At 36.7% G+C, this 17,433-nt stretch overlaps 1 protein-coding gene across 1 annotated transcript in view; it reads left to right on the forward strand.

The window, feature by feature from the left end:
• Positions 1-17,433, forward strand: part of LOC113545745 (receptor-type tyrosine-protein phosphatase delta) — a 370,010-nt gene that overhangs the window by 127,162 nt on the left and 225,415 nt on the right. The window contains exon 7 of the mRNA XM_026945226.3: positions 8,976-9,020. The gene's annotated coding sequence lies outside the window, so the exon portion shown is untranslated. The remainder of the gene's footprint in view (positions 1-8,975; positions 9,021-17,433) is intronic.

Here is a 17,433-nt window from a genome sequence, read left to right on the forward strand (position 1 = left end):
TGCAGGAAGTGTTTACTGGAGCAGGATTGTAATACCATGTGCATGTTTCCAGTCTGGAACCGTTTCATCACGCTGAGTGTTGGTAAGGCGCTGATCTGTAGCTCATTCTCATCAACACTCTGACCTTCTGCCACTGCGGAACTCCATCCATCACCCTCAACCGAGCCGCTGGAGCACTTCATCCATTCTGATTACAACATTCTACAGCTTCACGCAAATGCTGGTTTACATCAGATCAAGCATATAATTCTCCAGCCATTTTAGTTTCTCTCAATCTGGACCGCTTTAGAAGTGATCATATGCTACATATTTATTAATCACCAGTGTAATCAGTTATATTTTTTTTCCACAAAAAAGGAGAAAGTCTTCATTCTGTACTTCAGTACAGTGATTTTATTTATTTATTTATTTATTTTTGCATACGTCAGCTTGTTAGGAAGTTGATGGCAGAGAACAGGGTCAGCTCTGGGGCAGATATGCAGATTGATGGATGGATGCATGGATCGATCTATCTATCTATCTATCTGTCTATCTATCTATCTATCTATCTATCTATCTATCTATCTATCTATTTTTATTTTTATTTGGCAGAGAAGTCATAGATCAGATTTGAATTTCTAGGCAAAAAAAAAAGAACTTGTAAAACTTGGAGAGACAGTGTACATACAAGACATTTTTTTTTCTGTTTGTTTGTTTGTTTACTTAATATACTTCGCCATTATTATTATTAAGGCATCTTCTTTTTACAGATTTTCATTAGAAGTGTCTACGATTAGCCAACTATCAAAACATTAACAAATGCGTATGCGTATAATGCATGCATAATTCCTATATTTCTACACATTGAGATGTAAAATTCTTCTCTGACTCCCAGTCTGCCAGAGGTTGAAGATTTCACAGGAAAAAAGTGTTGCTTTTATACACACCCGAGAGTCGACAGTGGTGTGAACACACTGCGTCAGGAGCGGCCATTTTTAGCTCAGCGCACACACACACACACACCGCTCAAGAGCAGCCGTGTTATCAGCTTCCTAATTAAAATGTCCTAAATGATGATGTCATTCCCTGAGACAGTCACACTATACATTATGTGCAGTAATAAAAAGAACAGCACAGGCTTCCACAGAGATGAAGAGGTTTTAACGTTGTGAACATGTACAGAACATCGTCTGCACCTCCTCTGCTCTTATTCAGAGAGAAGAGGAGATTGAACTAACTCAACCTTTAACGTCAAGCAGAAAAACATTGTTTTTAATACGGGAGTAAAAGCTGAGTGCAGTCAGGATACATCACCTGTAATAACCTGACACATGAGCTGGATAAAAGTGCACCTGTAGCTACTGTTACTTTCATTTTATCCTCAGTCCACATACACATCTATCTATCTATCTATCTATCTATCTCTGTTTTGTCCTGTATTCTTTCTCACTCTCATTTCTTCTCTTTGTTCTTGTTTGTTTATCCACCCTCTGTCTCTCATTTCCACTCTTTGTTTTTCTTTTTTTTCTTTCTTTCTTAAATATTTATTTTTCTTATTTATACTTTCTCTCTTTTATTCTCTCTCTCTCTCACACTCATCTCCTCTCTTTGTTTTTCTTTATTTGTCTTTCTGTGCTCTCTTTCTTAATTATTTTCTTTTCTTTTCTTTCTTTCTTTCTTTCTTTCTTTCTTTGTCTCTCTCTGTCTCTCTCAATTATTTTCTTTCTTTCGTTCTCCATCTGTCTCTTTCAGTAATAGTAATATCCTTTCACTTCTGTAAGTCGCTCTGGATAAGGACGTCTGCCAGTGCCGTAAATGAGAGTTTAAGTGTTAGAAGTGATGATGATGTGATGTTTAAGTAATAACACTCATGTCAGCTGCAGCTGGAAGGCCTCAGGTGTGTGTTATGGTGTATGTTAGAGAGAGGTTGAGGAGGCAGGAAGTTATATATTGCTAGGTATAGGGTTTAAACGAGGAAATGGTGAGTGCAAGACTCGAGGAACCAGGCATGCTGCTAGAGAAGAAGATTAGAGGGGTAGGAAGGGATGATATTATTAAGGGTTTAATGATATTATTAAGGGATATTATTAAGTGAAGACAAGAAATGTTTGACGGGAAGTGCTGTTGAGAAGCAGACTAAATTTACTTATTTAATCTGGAATTAATATGTAAATAAGGCTTAAATTAAAGCACAGAGGCCATGTTTCACTACATGCAACATTTTAAACTAAGGAGAAGTAAGAAGAAAAGTTTGTCTTGTAGCGATGCATTATAAAGCTCAAGAAATTTAAAGCTTCTGAAGCACTTTACGCACAGCTGATGATGGACCATCTGTAACATAGTGTTTCATAATTACCATCGTGCACAGCCCTCTCACACTCTTTCTGAGAATCAAATCAAAATCACTACGTTGATTAGCTGATGGTGTGTGTAGGGATTTTAGAGGCAGAAAACAAGAAATAGGGGGATAGAGAGAAGTGAAAACAGATGTATTTGTTTAAATTTAATGAGTTACAGATCTATATAAGGCCACAGTGCTGTATGGTTTAGCATTTTGCAGTATTATTGCAGTAACAGATTCAGCACCTAGCACATTAGCAAAGCCTTCACAGTGAAGCACATCTGTGTTTTCAATTTTGTCCACTAGATGGCAGTATAAACCTTCAAAACAAAATCACAGTAGGCCTATGAAGATCTAGCATCAGGTCCATTAGGTTTTCCTATTTACATTCATCTCAAGCATAACTTAAACTAGAAGCATCTCTCTCTCTCTCTCTCTCTCTCTCTCTCTCTCTCTCTCTCAACACTTGTTTCATTAATGAATCAATTGCTGTTTGTCTTGAGTAGAGGCTCCTGTTTAGCTGGAATGAAATCTTTTGAATGCCCCTGCTTTTAACTAACTTTTATTTAGCTGTGTTTATGTAATTGTTTATTTCATATGCGTTCTTATATATGACTTGAATTCACTCTTGTGAAAATAAATACGGTGAGTGTGGACCAGGCTGAATCTGATGTTTTTAATTCTGATCTGGGCAACGTGTTTATTTCTTCAATTTCAAAGAATCTGTTTTTGCTCTCAGATAAACTGAGAATGACGTCACCACTTTGGGAATTAAATCATATAACTAAATGCATGTTAAAAATGTTATGCTACTTTTAGACAGCAGATGGCAGTGATGTCACCATCTCTGTCTCTCTCTCTCTCCGTCTCTCTCTTTCATCTTTATGTGAAACTTGCACTTGGTATTACAGATACAGATAATGTTTGTTTAGTACATTTGTCTTTTCATTGCTTTGGCAATTATGTAACGGATGTAATGGTCATGTAAACTGAGAGAGATAAAGATAATCTGTTTCTTTAATTGTACTTCACCAAAAAAAAAAAAAAAAATTCCCATGTCTATGACATCCTCTCTCTCTATCTCTCTCTCGCTCTCTCATTTTTACATCTGACAAATATTAACATTTGTTTGTCAAATCTTTGATATAGACTTTGAAAATACATCAGAAAAAAAGAACAGAAATAAATAGATAAAGACAAATATACATTTGTTTAAAAATGTAAAAAAAAATGGAACACTAGTGATGGAGTGTTTAATTTTCTGAACAATTACATTAAAAGAGAAGCAGACATATATTATTAGTGACCCTCTCTCTCTCTCACACGTTCTTTCCCTGTCTCCACTTTGCTTATTTCTCAGTTTTGTAGTTTTCTCTGCAAACCTACAAATATTTCCTGAAAGCAGTGGAGTGTATATGAATGCATGTCTTTTGTGCACAAACAGGGATGAGGTAGATTAGGATTTACCACACCTGGGCTACATCTCTTCTAACAAGTTTCTACCAGAGAACCGCTGTTGCTTTCTGAAACAAGGCTGTTGACCATCAAGTACTCAGATTGTACCTTAGGATAATGAGAGTATGAGCATCAGCTGATCATCTTTATTAATGATTGCTAAATATCAACACAAGTCCCAGCCTTCTATTCTGTCCCAAAATCCTGTAAGGTGATATTCTGTTGTCGAAAAGCCAGGGGAAAATTGTGTCCTCAGCGCTCATCCTTCTCGACCTGTCAGCTGCCTTTTGATACTGTGAAATCACCAGATTCTTATCTCACTTTTGCTGACTTAAGCATCAGGAGCTCCTCTCTGACCTGGTAGTTACAGGATCAATGCTACTGGAAGAGATTCAGTTTAATCACCTCGCTTCCTCAACAGGAGTTCCCCAAGGGGTCAGATCATGGTCCACGCTTGTTCTCATTACACAGAGCACACTGGGCTTAATGATCACACGACCTCTCGTACCACTGCTAATCTGATGACACACAACTTTTCCAAGCGTTACGCAATATTCTTGAATTTCTTCGGACGTCAGTATCCAGACAGAGAAGCTAAAATTGAAATCTGACAAAACAGAACTGATCTCGTCTTATTATTATGACCAGCTGAATTAAGCACATTTGTCATATCCAAATTACATGTTACGGGTAAATGAGCATCTTTCGTACTTGTTAGGAGCTAAAAATATAGTTGCATCGTTATGTTAATTGGATCTCCTCCTCTGAGCATGCTCAGTGTGTGTTTACACAGCGTCCAGACAAGCAAATCAGAGTGCTATTCACCAGCTAGAATAGGAATGATGAGGAAGTGTAGGGTGTGCGATGAAGAGAAGTGCTGTCAGACATACACACACATGTGTGTCTTACTATCCTTATGAGTACCTTTCATTCACATAACTCTTACTCTAGCTAATGAATGCTATACCTACTGTAGCTACATCTAACCCTCAACTTAACCTCAGTAACCAGAAGGAAAAAATAGGCTGGGGGAAAAATGTCCAAATGTTCTCACAAGGTCAAACTCTCATACACCCTTATATACTGTATATAACACCACCTTAATATTAACCATTGAAGTATGGGATTGTGAAGTAGTTTGCACTGAGAGCTTGGTATTTTTTATTTATTAAAAAATAAATTTTTTAACCAAATCACATTTCTTGTAAGAAAATGACTAGTTCTGTGAAGCCTGTTTACATGTAATCCACATTTCTTCATAAATAGTCCTCTCATATGCATTCATAAGAAACTGAGAATTTATGCTGTGTTCGATTTAATTTGGATGTGGGAAGTTGGAATCACATAATCACTGTGAATCACTCGGAATTACATGTTCGGAATTAATGTTTGAGCTACAAAGTGGTAAAGAAAAAAAAAACACATGGACACATCCATAAAAGTGTGTGTTTTGTTAGCAAGCTAGTAGTGAACTGATAATATATTGATGTATTGGATAATGTATTGGATTGGTGGCCTAGCGAACCCCCCTTTGGGGACCATTGAGTCTTAATTTACTTTACTTCATTCATATTTGTGGATGTGCTGTACTTAGTATGAGTGAGTGGTGGGTGTAGGGCATAACAGAGGACCATGTGGCCATGATAACATGATGTCATAAGCTGAACTTGAGGTTGAGGAGATTTTCTGAGTAGGAAATCTGAGTTTTCTATGTTTTTCCTAGAAATTCATAGTTGGAAGCTGGCTCTCCAGATGGTTTTGACACAATAGAGAATACACACTATAGGTCAGCCCCTCAGGGAAAAAAAATATAGTAAAAAATAATATTTGTTTAAAATAAACACACACACACATTCAAATTGGATATTGTATATTATTTCTGCAGTAGATTAAAAGAATCCGGTAGATTAATCTTTCAGTAAGACAGTGATTCCAAACTTAGATCCAAATTAACACAGGAATGGTTGTAGTAACACACAAATCAATGTATTGCACTCTTAAGCTCTGGATTTGAATCCTATTGGAAACTAGTGGTCTAAATTAAAGAGAACAGTCCACATGGGTAAACTTAAGAGTATAACTGTTCTGCTTGGAAGAAGGTCCAAAATTCTCTACTAACATCTCCAGTCTTATTAGACTTTACAAGCTCAGATCTGATACTTTCTCCAGGAGAGGCTTCACTAAATATTAATTGTATTAATGCAATTAATTACTAAAAAAAACAGTGTAACAACTGACTTGCAAAAGAGTGAATTCCCACCCCTCCCACCAAGCCCACTTCAAATTAAACATACACTTTCCCCATTCAGGCATGAAAACACACAGGATATGGGAAGAACACTTAGTTTATGAGCAACAGTGCATCTTGTTTGTTTAAATCCATCTCACCAATGGGAGCAACATCTTATTTTCAAAACCACCAGCTGCTAGATAAAATAAACTGTAGCTTTTTCCATCTTTGTATAAAATAAATATGTCTGCACGGCTCCTTGATTAGACAAGGCAGTAATCGATTCAAGAAACAGATGTTCAGATGAGCTCCTGATTCCGAACTTCAAAGCCTGACATGAAAGGAAAAGTAATGTCTCTGTCTTAACTGTGTAAAATTCCCTATAGAAATATTTCTTTAAAAAACACACATTAATGCTGGAATACAATGGAAATGCTACAGAAACCTTTTAATTCTTGCATCCTGGTTATCACCACACTGATGTACCTACATTTGTGTATTAGCTTGTGTACACACTATTACACTTTTATACTTTTATTTTATTAATATATTTATTGATATATCTAATAAACTGGCCACTCAGGTTAGATACTCATGTGTCTGTCAATCTTGGGTCTTTAATCCGTGGAAGTTTTGGGAAATGTTTTCCTAGGTTTCCATATTTCCAAGTAGCACATGCCTTTCACGCTTCCTGATTCCTAAAATGGCAAACATGAAAGCTAGTTTCTACAAGTATGATTAAGGATTTGGCTCTACTTCCAGTGTCTGCTCATGTGGCAAGATGACAAAAATAATATTTGAATGGAATCTTTGCATCCCAGTGTGTTGCCACATAGAGATTTTCCTCTTCTCCTATTCCAACGCTCATTCTTACACTTAAAAGGAAATAGAGGGTCAAAGCACAAGGCCAGACTTGTGGGTGCCTAAAGGCTTTGCTCAAGAGCTCAGTCTTAGTAAACAGGAAGCAGTACAGGGGCTCAGGCTTCAGGCTCGCTTATACAGTCCCGCCAGTCTGGAACTTAACCTCACGATCTTGAACTCAAGATCCATAACCACCATGAAATCAGACAGCAATTTGATATATTCACATATTATCAGGAAAACAATACAGTTGCGCTTTTTAGCATGGTGTCATTATCCGTTGACGCATATGTATATTTAGTCATATAGGTGTAGATTTGGGTGGAGGTGGAACTTTCATGATAGCTGAAATAATTCCAGCCAACATTTGGGATTTTAATGGAGGGTCAGACAGATAATAATTTTACATCAGTCTTTCGGTTCTTTAGGTGTCGGTCAGTCCTTCAGTCAGACTCATAATCTGCTTCGAAGGATGTCATTTTTCGATCAGGAAAGTAGCTATGGGTGGGGTGTAAGTAGCTAGCTGGTTAATAGTTAGAAATAACACAGAAATTATTCATTTCTATTTTTTATACAAATGGTTAAAAGGAGAAAATTCAACATCCTAGCTAGCTATTAGTTATGTGCCTATGGATATCCTTTTTTAACTCACTAGCTGTAAGATTAGCTAGATGTAAACTGACTTATCCTGTGCTTTGTTGAAAAAAAGGGTACTAAACTATATTTTCTTGTTGTGTACCCTCTTTGGGACATTTTTTGTACCTTTCATTATGTAACTTTTACCTCGAAAGGTGTATATAGTGTATATAGTTTTGAAAATGAATACATGGTTCACGTATGTAACTTAAACGTATACCCTATCCACGTTTCCAGGTGAAAGATACATATATAAGGTACAAAAGAGGTACTGCTGAGGGTTGTTTGTGAAAGTATAAATGCCTGTTTATATTTTCTGCTTATTTGAACTTTTTTCTTTGGTTATTTTTCTGATTCTATGTACGTTGTTGGTACTGTCAGAGTCAGATGGGGTCCAGTAAATGGGAGAATGTTGAAGATGTCCATGATTGGTTTAGTTTTCCTTTATAAACGATACAGAAATATAGTGTTTTACAAGTACTGAACAATTTAGAGTATATATAGGAAGACATATTGCAGCATAACGTATTTCAATAACAATAGTGTACCATCATATTGCACACCCTTGGTATGCCTGTGATGGGACCAGGATGCTTAAGCCCTAATTAAAGGACTTTGCATTTACATTATCACTTTTTTAAATACTCTCATATATTAAAGTATTTTATAGACTCCATTTCTCCTCTTTTTCATTATGTAATATATGTGAGTAAAGTATAGTTGACCACTGAGGAAGTGGTCCACTCATTTTACTTTAATAACCTCCATATTTCCTCAATCAGTCAAAACTCACTCAGATGTGTCCATGCGTCCAATCCTATCAAAACAATCAATGTTCCTCGCCGACGCTCTCATCAATAACCTCCGTGTCGTGATGTTTCCGTGATGATGGTAGTGTCAGGCTCGACGGAGCATAGTGACTGTAGCCATTGTGGCTCGTTGTCCGGTCACACCTCACAAACCCTCACCTTCTCCACACGACCTTTGCGTAAATCTGGCGAATCCAATCTGCATGCAAATGGCAATGAGACTTTTGGTGACATTTTTATGGTTATCGCTCCATCCGGCTGCCCTGGATGTGCTGAGGTTACATTTTTCGCTCACACAGATAGATAGATAGAGAGAGAGAGCGAGAGAGAGAGAGAGAAAACAGTGTTTAGATACAGTTTAGGAAAGGTGGAAGGTGAAAAAGGTTGAAGTAAAGATGTAGCATGTTTGCTTATGCTTAATAAATGATTAATATGTATCAGAATAATAAATGAATTGTTATATAAAGTGTGTGTGTGTAGGTGAATACTGGTGTTTGATGGTGAATGTAGGTGTGTGTGGGTGGGTCAATACTGGTGTTCGATGGTGAATGATGTCTAATTGTTGATGAATGCTGACATTATTACGTTTGGTAAATGGTGATTTATAAATTAACCCGTGTGCCATGTTGATAGACTGTTTTCTTTTTTTTTCCTGGTCTTTCAGTTCTCAACCCTGGGATGTAAACTGCAGAATGAACCTTTCGAACAGGTAAGTTTTTTTTTTTATGTTAAAATTACATCTTTTAGTGTACCAACTGGAACTCCAGATGGACTGTTGTATTGTAAAAGACAAGAAAAGTAGGTTGAGGCGATAAAAGCGAAAGGCGTAGACACCATTGGAGAGATAGAATGACAGAGAGCAAGGCGGATCTTAGAACAACCTCAAAAGACCTGCTGAAGTGGCGCGATTTTTATGAAGGTGCAGCCATGAGCCTGACGGATATGAGAATATTTCACAGGCTTCAATACAAGCGATATTAACCCAAATCATTTCAATTATTCACTTTATAAAAATAATATCTTTTCATTCATACCATTGTCTGTATAGATCCTCACGGTCCTCTCAAAAGCTTCCCTAAAGGAATGGATATTGCCTGACAAAAATAAATGTGACATCTATAATTCTGTATTGCTACAGAGATGCTCAGTTCCCTGACCTACTTTAACTGGAAACAACTTTTATTGGACTGGATATTGCACCCGCTGATGGTGTCCTATCATCTGGTGTTTGATAAAACTAATTAAATGATTAACACTTTTCCTGTTAGTAATATCTTATGATTCATCTGTGGTTGATAAAAATTTCTTTTGTTCAACATAAACAAAAAGACATGCACTATTTTGAGCACTGAGCAGCACTGCTAGCTCGGACAGTAATGCTACTATTTATCATAGACATACAGTATTTAACCAAGCAATTAATAAGAATAAGAGATTGATACGTTGTCATGATGGAAAGCCAGTAGCTCTCAATCTCAGTCCAGACAAAAGTTCATTCCTCTGCTCAGACACACTTGGTTCATCTGGCAATTGTCAAGTAATTTGTTTAGCTAATAGGGGATTTATTAAAGAACTTTAATCCCTCGTTTCCAGCTGTTTAGAGAAAGTTAGGATTCAGAATACAGCTTTTATTTCAGGTCAAATGCGATTGACTTTCATGTTTTCATTTTCAGTATCAAAGAGCTAAAATCATTATACATGAGCTTGTTATTGTGTTCAAAGCCGTGTTGTTTTTATAAATCTCCTTTCCCAGCTTTCCACTAGAAATATAATAAGGCTACAAGATGTCCGTGTCAGTGTTGTAAAATATCTATAATTCTATATTTCTGCATTTGTATATGAATTTGCTGTTTTTGGTATGATCTTACTGCACATAATATAATATTGCACTATTCTACATTAAATTTACAAACAGCTTTAAATGGATAAAAAAAAGAAAATAATTTAATCAAATGTTAACTGGGTCTTTCATGACATGCTTGAAATAAAACACTTGAATTTATTGTGGGATGTTTTAGTTGTTTCCAGCTTTTTCCTGAAGAAGTGTGTGATTTATTTTCAACGGTTTTTACCTCTTTTTTGTTTATAGCATAGTCTTAATGGTATTGTCTAGAGCGAAACATAATTATAGGCTAGATTAACGAAGTTTACATGCTGATGTTAACTAATTTAAGGTTTGTTTATTAGATAGGATATGTTGTATGCTAATGCTGGCTGAATTAATGATAACATGAGGTCAAGCTAAGTTTCAATACAACTTGGCTAATCTGTTGCAAGAGCTAGTGAAGCATTTCACAGAAATGTAATGAAAACTTACTATGAAGAGACATAGGACTGGCAGGCACTAAGGTAACTAGATACCCAAAAAAAAAAAAAAAAAAAAGGAAATCTAACATGTATAGATTGTTGAAACTAAAGTTCTAAAGCTATTATATTAAAATAGGATAAAATCTGAAATAAGTAAGTAAGTAAAGTAAGTCATTTCCAGGAAGCTGCCTTCAGTAGCTTCTAATTTTACAGTGTTTTTCTTGGCAATCTAATTGGCTGTAGTAATAATAAGACACATTTGACCCTCAGGTCAGCTCTGTTGACTAAACACCAGTGTGTAATACAGAATGGAGTACACCCCTGGGCAATATCACTTAAGTGTCAAATGATTCACAATTGTATCTCCTTACAGTAATTGCGTTACTTGTAAGCTGAACAGTAGGATATTTGCTCCTTTGTAAATTTAAAAACCAAAAGTATAGATTTATATATATATATATATATATATATATATATATATATATATATATATATACATATATATATATATATATATGTATGTATTAAAAATGCAGGCCCCACAGTAGGACCTCAATGCAACAAAAGTCAGTACACTTCTTATTACAGAGATTCAAATCTTTAATTTCTTCAATACTTCATATGTCCAGCTTTATTTTTGATGACAGACTCAATCCTCCTCGGCATGGAGGATATCAATGTTGCACAAATTTCTTGAGAGATGTTCTGCCATTCTTCAGAGACGAAATTTTTTCACCTGCTCTTTGCTGGAGGGATTGTGTTGCTCTACTTGTCTCTTTAAAATACCCCAAAGGTGTTCCACTGGATTCAAGTCAGGCGACAAATTTTATAGTCGGTCATAGTTTTCACTTTTTTCTTCTTTAGAAACTCTTGCATGATTTTGGTAATGTGCTTTGAATCGTTATGATGCTGGAGTATTCCTCTTCTGCCAAGCTTCTGGAGACTGGGAGTCATCTTGTCTGCCAGTATTTTGGTATATCCACAGACATTCATGGTGCCATCTATAAATGTCATCTCCCCAACACATGCACTCATGCAGCCCCATATCATCACACTTCCATCTCCATGCTTCACTGTTGGGACTATGCCTTCACTGTGGTAGTCCTGGCCAGGTTCACGCCAAATATGCTGGACCTCAACTGAGCCAAACAAATTTATCTTGATCTCCCAATATTCATCAGGTTTCTTTTCATGTTCTCTAGCAAAGTTTAATCTTGCAGTTTTGTGCCGAAGAGCACGCAAGAGTTATTATCTTGGATGCTGTCCATAGAGGTTGACGTTACGCAATGTCCTTCACACTGTCTGAGCTGTCACAGAAACTTCCGGTTTCCACTGATAACCACTTTGCCAAGTCTGTTTATCAGAGCAAGATTGTGCAAGTACTGCACTGTCCATGGTGTCATTTTAGGTGGACGGCCACTGTGGCTCTGATTAGTGGTACTATGGCTCATTTTATACCTCCTGATTACTGCTGCAACTGTGTTTTGACTGATTTTTAGTTGGTCACCGATCTTCCTGTATCCTTTTTCAATCAGATTTTTCAATTCCTCTGGCAATTCTTTTCCATGTGGAGCCATGATGCAGACATGCAGATATACACAGTCCATAGCTCCCAAAATTCTGGTGTTCACAGGTCATTTTATAGCCATGTTCATGCAATTAGGCTAATTGGAAATCATAGTTGTACTCAATTTTGTTTCTGTGATCACAGGTTTTCTAACGTGTGTCAGTGATCACAGGTGTATTCACTTATGTTGCATTAACGTATTTTCCGTCTCAATCAGCTCTCTAGCTCTGTAGGTCGTGAATCAGCATTTCGTGTACACAAGTTCAGGCACTGGTAGGGACCCTGGCTCACTACATATTGGGTGATGACTGATGACTCAGTTTCCGGCGACATGACTACGTGCTTTCATTGTAAAGCATCACCACTGGCATTTATCAAAAACAGGCAGGACCAATATCTTTCTGACATTATATGTCATAAATTTGTTAACTTTGCGTTTCTGTCATGGTACTTCAAATAGGATCGCAGGCTAGCTAGTGGAGTTTTTAAAATTATTAAACACGTAAAAGTTGTTAGACTCAAACAAACCATATATAGAATGTCAAATAAAGTTAAAAAACACCGACAACAAGCTACTGCATTTGTAGACGAAGTTAGCTGAGAGTTCATCCGTCATTTTTTTTCAAGCTGAGAGGCTTCAGAAAATATGTCATTTCCAGTAAGGGAACATAGTAAGCATCGATGCTCCCTGATTTTTGCATTGCATTGTGGGATTTTTTAGGGAACGAAGGTTCCAGTGCAGTGGAAGGATTTTGTGATTGAGGCAACCCTTAAAATGGCTGTTTGAGACTCATACCCATAGTCTTTCTAAAGTGTTTGTTTTAGCTTGTTTATAAGAGTAAATACTCTACTTGTCAACATAGAAATGATGCAGTTATTGAGAGATGATACAATTTTGACATTTAAAGTGATATTGCACACGGGTGTACTCAATTCTGTTGTATACCGTACATGCATTGATATCTTTCACTTTCAAAATAACGAACCTGGAGCTGAAAGAGTTTAACCTTTGACCTTCTGTGTGTTTTACTGGTTTGCTCAGCACTCTCTGGTCGTCCTAATTGAGTTGATTTACTGTTATGTCCTTCATTGTAACCACATTTCATGAGAGAGAGATTAACACATGAACAGATTTTTTTTTAGTCTGTCTCAATAAATGGTACACAGCAAAATCCCCAGTGTTGATTTAACACCCAGAGTGTTGATTTAACACTTACAGAGTTCATTTGTGACCAATTGCACATATATAAACACTGTAGGGTATTAATCCAGCACTGGGGGTTTTGCCGTGTAGACTGCTTGACTAGTAGGCTAGATGAGTTAGTACATAACGAGTAACATGGATTTCTAGTAGCCATCAGGGCTTCACGATAATGGCTTAAACGAGCATCATGAATAATTTGCTCGATATTGAAATCATAATTAGTTACCTATTTGAGGAACAAAATGGTTTTCTTGCTTTTTATCAATTTATCAATAGAAAGAAAACGTTCTTTCTTTTCTTTCACAGTGTGCATAATAATCACTCATGTGGAAGAATAAGTGAAATCAAAATAAGTGCTCTGTTCCATTTTTCAAATGTTAAACACAAGTGGACGATAAATTAGAAAGTAGTTAATTATGTAAGAATGTTACTTAGTTAATTAGTTCCTTAGTAAGTAACCCATTAACAGTACACAGCAGAACAGAAAATTTAAGCATATCAAAGTGAGATTTGTGATTTAATACATCAATTAAGAAGGAAAAAACAATTATCAAAAAACAATTAGCTAATTTTAGGTAAGAGTACTAGTATCACAGTGAACTGTGTTTAATTAATTAAGGAAGCCAAAATGGGACCTTGATTGAAATACAAATAATTGATCAGCCCACCCGTTGCTCATTGAGTCTTGTTGCGTGGTTCCTGGAGCCGTCCAATGCACCGAGCAGTCATTGAGTGTGTCCTTGGATAAAATCGACATGGCTTTGATTTAAATTACTTTTAATGACAGCGAGTCTCTCACTACAGGAATATGTCAGCTATTTTCCCTTCCTCTTGCGCTTGCCTCTTGTTTCATGAAAATCTCTCTAATTCTGCAGTGTGTTGCTGCACTGATTTTTCCTTTACCTCCCCTCACTTTTTTTTTTTTTTAGATATTTTTTCTCTCCCTCTCTCACCTAGTGCCTGCTCTCACTCTGAATTGTTTGCATTAGTCATAATTCAGGAGCCAAGGCCCATTAATCAGCTCTTTCACACTCCTCCCGCAGCTTTCAGCATTGCAATCGGCTCTATTCATCATAAGCAGCCAAATGGACGCACAGCTCCAAACCTGCACCTTTTATTCCACCTGCTGCTACGATTTTTCCGAACGCAGGATTTCTGCAGGAAATAATGGCCAAACAATTTGAAACCTGGACACGCTGTGTGTTACGGCAATGTGAGCAAAATACGCCATGCATGCAAATGAGTGAAATGTGTGATGACGATGATGATGATGCGGAGTGACAGATCCGACGAGAGAGACAGAGAAATCTTGTCAATGAAAACGAGAGAGATTTAAGAAAAGGACTCTTATGTCTGTTTTGAATAATCGAGAGCATCTCTTAATCTGAAGCCGTAGCGACTCGGCCGGCCCTTTACTGATTGTGTAATAACGTGTCGCGTCTTTCATCTCTCCAGAAGGCCACGACTCGTTAATTCTCTCTGCGTTCTGATTATTAAAATGCTAATCGCTCCAACAATCAAGGCCAGCGTGTGCTGGAGACACAAAAGAAGCTTCCAGAAGCCGAGCCGCTTATTTACCTCCACGTCACTCAAGGCCGCTCGCGGAGGTATTAATATGCTTCGTGAAAAAGACAATGGGTGCTGTGATTGCCCTCGAGCTTGTCTTCTATTAAATCTGTGTCCTACATAGGAGGCAATTATTAAAGGAATATTCAAGTAAAATGATAGAAGACACAAGTCACTACATCAAAATATATCAATTTGCTTTCTAAAACTCATCACTTGTCATGTATACTTACGCAAAAGTCTATAAATATGTTGCTGTATGTTTTGGATTTCTTCTTGCAGATATAGCTCAAACTTACCTAGTATGAATGGAGCAGCACGTCAGTCGCACAAGCCTTATTGAGATGTCCTCTTTTCTCTTCTCTTCTCTTGTCTTTTTATTTTATTTTATTTTATTTTTTATTTTTTTGGTGCAATTTCATGGTCTGCGGCTTTTGGTAGGGATGCGAGTCGTAACTCTTGCTTCAACGCACAGTGGGAATTATGAGACACAAAAAAGAACTGGTCGTCTGGGACACATGCCCTCTTTAACTCGATGGTGATGACTTTACATGCGTACACATTTAAAACCATGTATTAAGGAATTCTTAACACGGATGTGCAGCAAGCTTTACATGGATTAGCTTAAGAGTATTGTAGGCACTCGTACTTGAAATTACTTCTTGTTAGACAGAAAGTCAGGGTTATTAGGAAAAAAAGAACAGGATAGTGTACATTGTCAGGGTTGATAATAAACAGACAGCCAATCATTAATTATTAATTTATTAATTTTCTTTCCTTTTTTTTGTGTTAATTTCATTATTATTATTTTTTTCTGGCCCAGAAATTAAGCTCCATCACCAGACAGAACTTTAAAGGATTGCAAGGCATATAACTCATGTCTCTGTCTATATTTCCCATTAAAAAAAAAAAAGGTTATTCTAACATTTAAGTTAAATAACTTGACACATGATGTAATTGAATAAAAATAATTTCTTAATTCCTCAATTTTAAAGATAAATATAGTAGAGAAAAATGATTATAATTGAATAAATTAAAATCAAACATTATCTTTCATATCAGAGTTATGTGATAAAATAACCAAGTGAGAAATAGAGAAATAGAGAAATAAATAAATATTTGCTGACTTTATATAAAGTAATAGATCTGTTGTCTGGATGTTATTTGAACTCTAATCTTACAGCTTCTTTTCTCTCCACACAGGAGGCCATAATGTATGTAGAAAATGAAATGTTGAGCTTGATGTTCTCACATTGTGCTCTTTATGTAGACTAATATGAGACACTTAAAAGCTTTTGAAAGCATCTCAAGCACTGTCATCAGTCACATATCAGTTGTCATCAGAGAGACATTAACAGTGCAAATTGTTGATATCGGAGCGATCTTTTAAAAGCCCGCTGCAACCTCACACCCGTTATGTATTTCTCCACAGACAGACATGTAATTGCAGCCCTTTTTTTTTTCGAGACTTCAGTTCAGATCAGTTATTAATACTCCCTGCACGTCTCAATTTTACAGGGAAAAAAGGCCAATTACTTCAAGAAGTGATCAGCTGCGGCGGTGCTTAACTTGCTGCAAGGACTGAGTGTGTGGTTTCTCATTTCTCTCTTATTTTTGTTATCCTCTTCTCCTGCTGAAGATAATAATTATTTTTGCTAATTTAAATGCTGTTGTTGAGTTCAGACTTGCTAATTGTTTGTCTTTGGTTTTTGTTTATTTTATTTTATTTTATTTTATTTCAGTGGAATCCTTTTATGACAAACTGATCAAAGATGAGAACCAAACCACCAGCAGGTGATATTATATTATATTATAAGGAAGCATACATTTTGTGGCTTAGTAAAGTTTTTGGCCATCAAGAACTCCCAGAACAGCTTTTTTTTTTTTCCACTGTGCACAGGCACAGATCCTACACACCTCTTCCAAAAGATATTCCCTCAGTCGATGTTCTGACGATGGTGTTAAGGAGCGCTGTCTAACAAGCTACTCCAAAATCTCCCATAGGTGTTGAAGTGAGTGAGTGAGAAGGCCATAGCATATGATTGACATCATTTTCTTCCTCATTACTACATTCAGTGAGCGCTTGTGCACTGTGGATGGGGTGGAGTCATCCTGGAAGAGACCAGTCCCAACAGAAGAGATATCATATCATTCCAGTTTCAGATTTTTACACTTTAGTTGACAGTTTAGTGTCCAAGATACTCTATAAGTAACTCCAACCTTGATAGACATTACAGGAATTGGTTCAGAGCTATTCTTATTGCCCCCCCCCCCCCCCCCCCCCCCTTCTGTGGGGGTGCCAATATTTGCTACATTTCTAATGCAATTAAATGCAAACCTCAGTTTGTCTTAGTATCAGATGAACTTTAAAAAATTAACTTAACTTATAAAAATTATTAATAAATGATGTGCCCTGCTTAGCATATGTATCCGCCTAGCGACTGGAAAGATGGTTGATGACAGCGCTCCAAAGAGATA

This window comes from Pangasianodon hypophthalmus, chromosome 28, assembly GCF_027358585.1.
Source record: "Pangasianodon hypophthalmus isolate fPanHyp1 chromosome 28, fPanHyp1.pri, whole genome shotgun sequence".
Lineage (NCBI taxonomy): Eukaryota > Metazoa > Chordata > Actinopteri > Siluriformes > Pangasiidae > Pangasianodon > Pangasianodon hypophthalmus.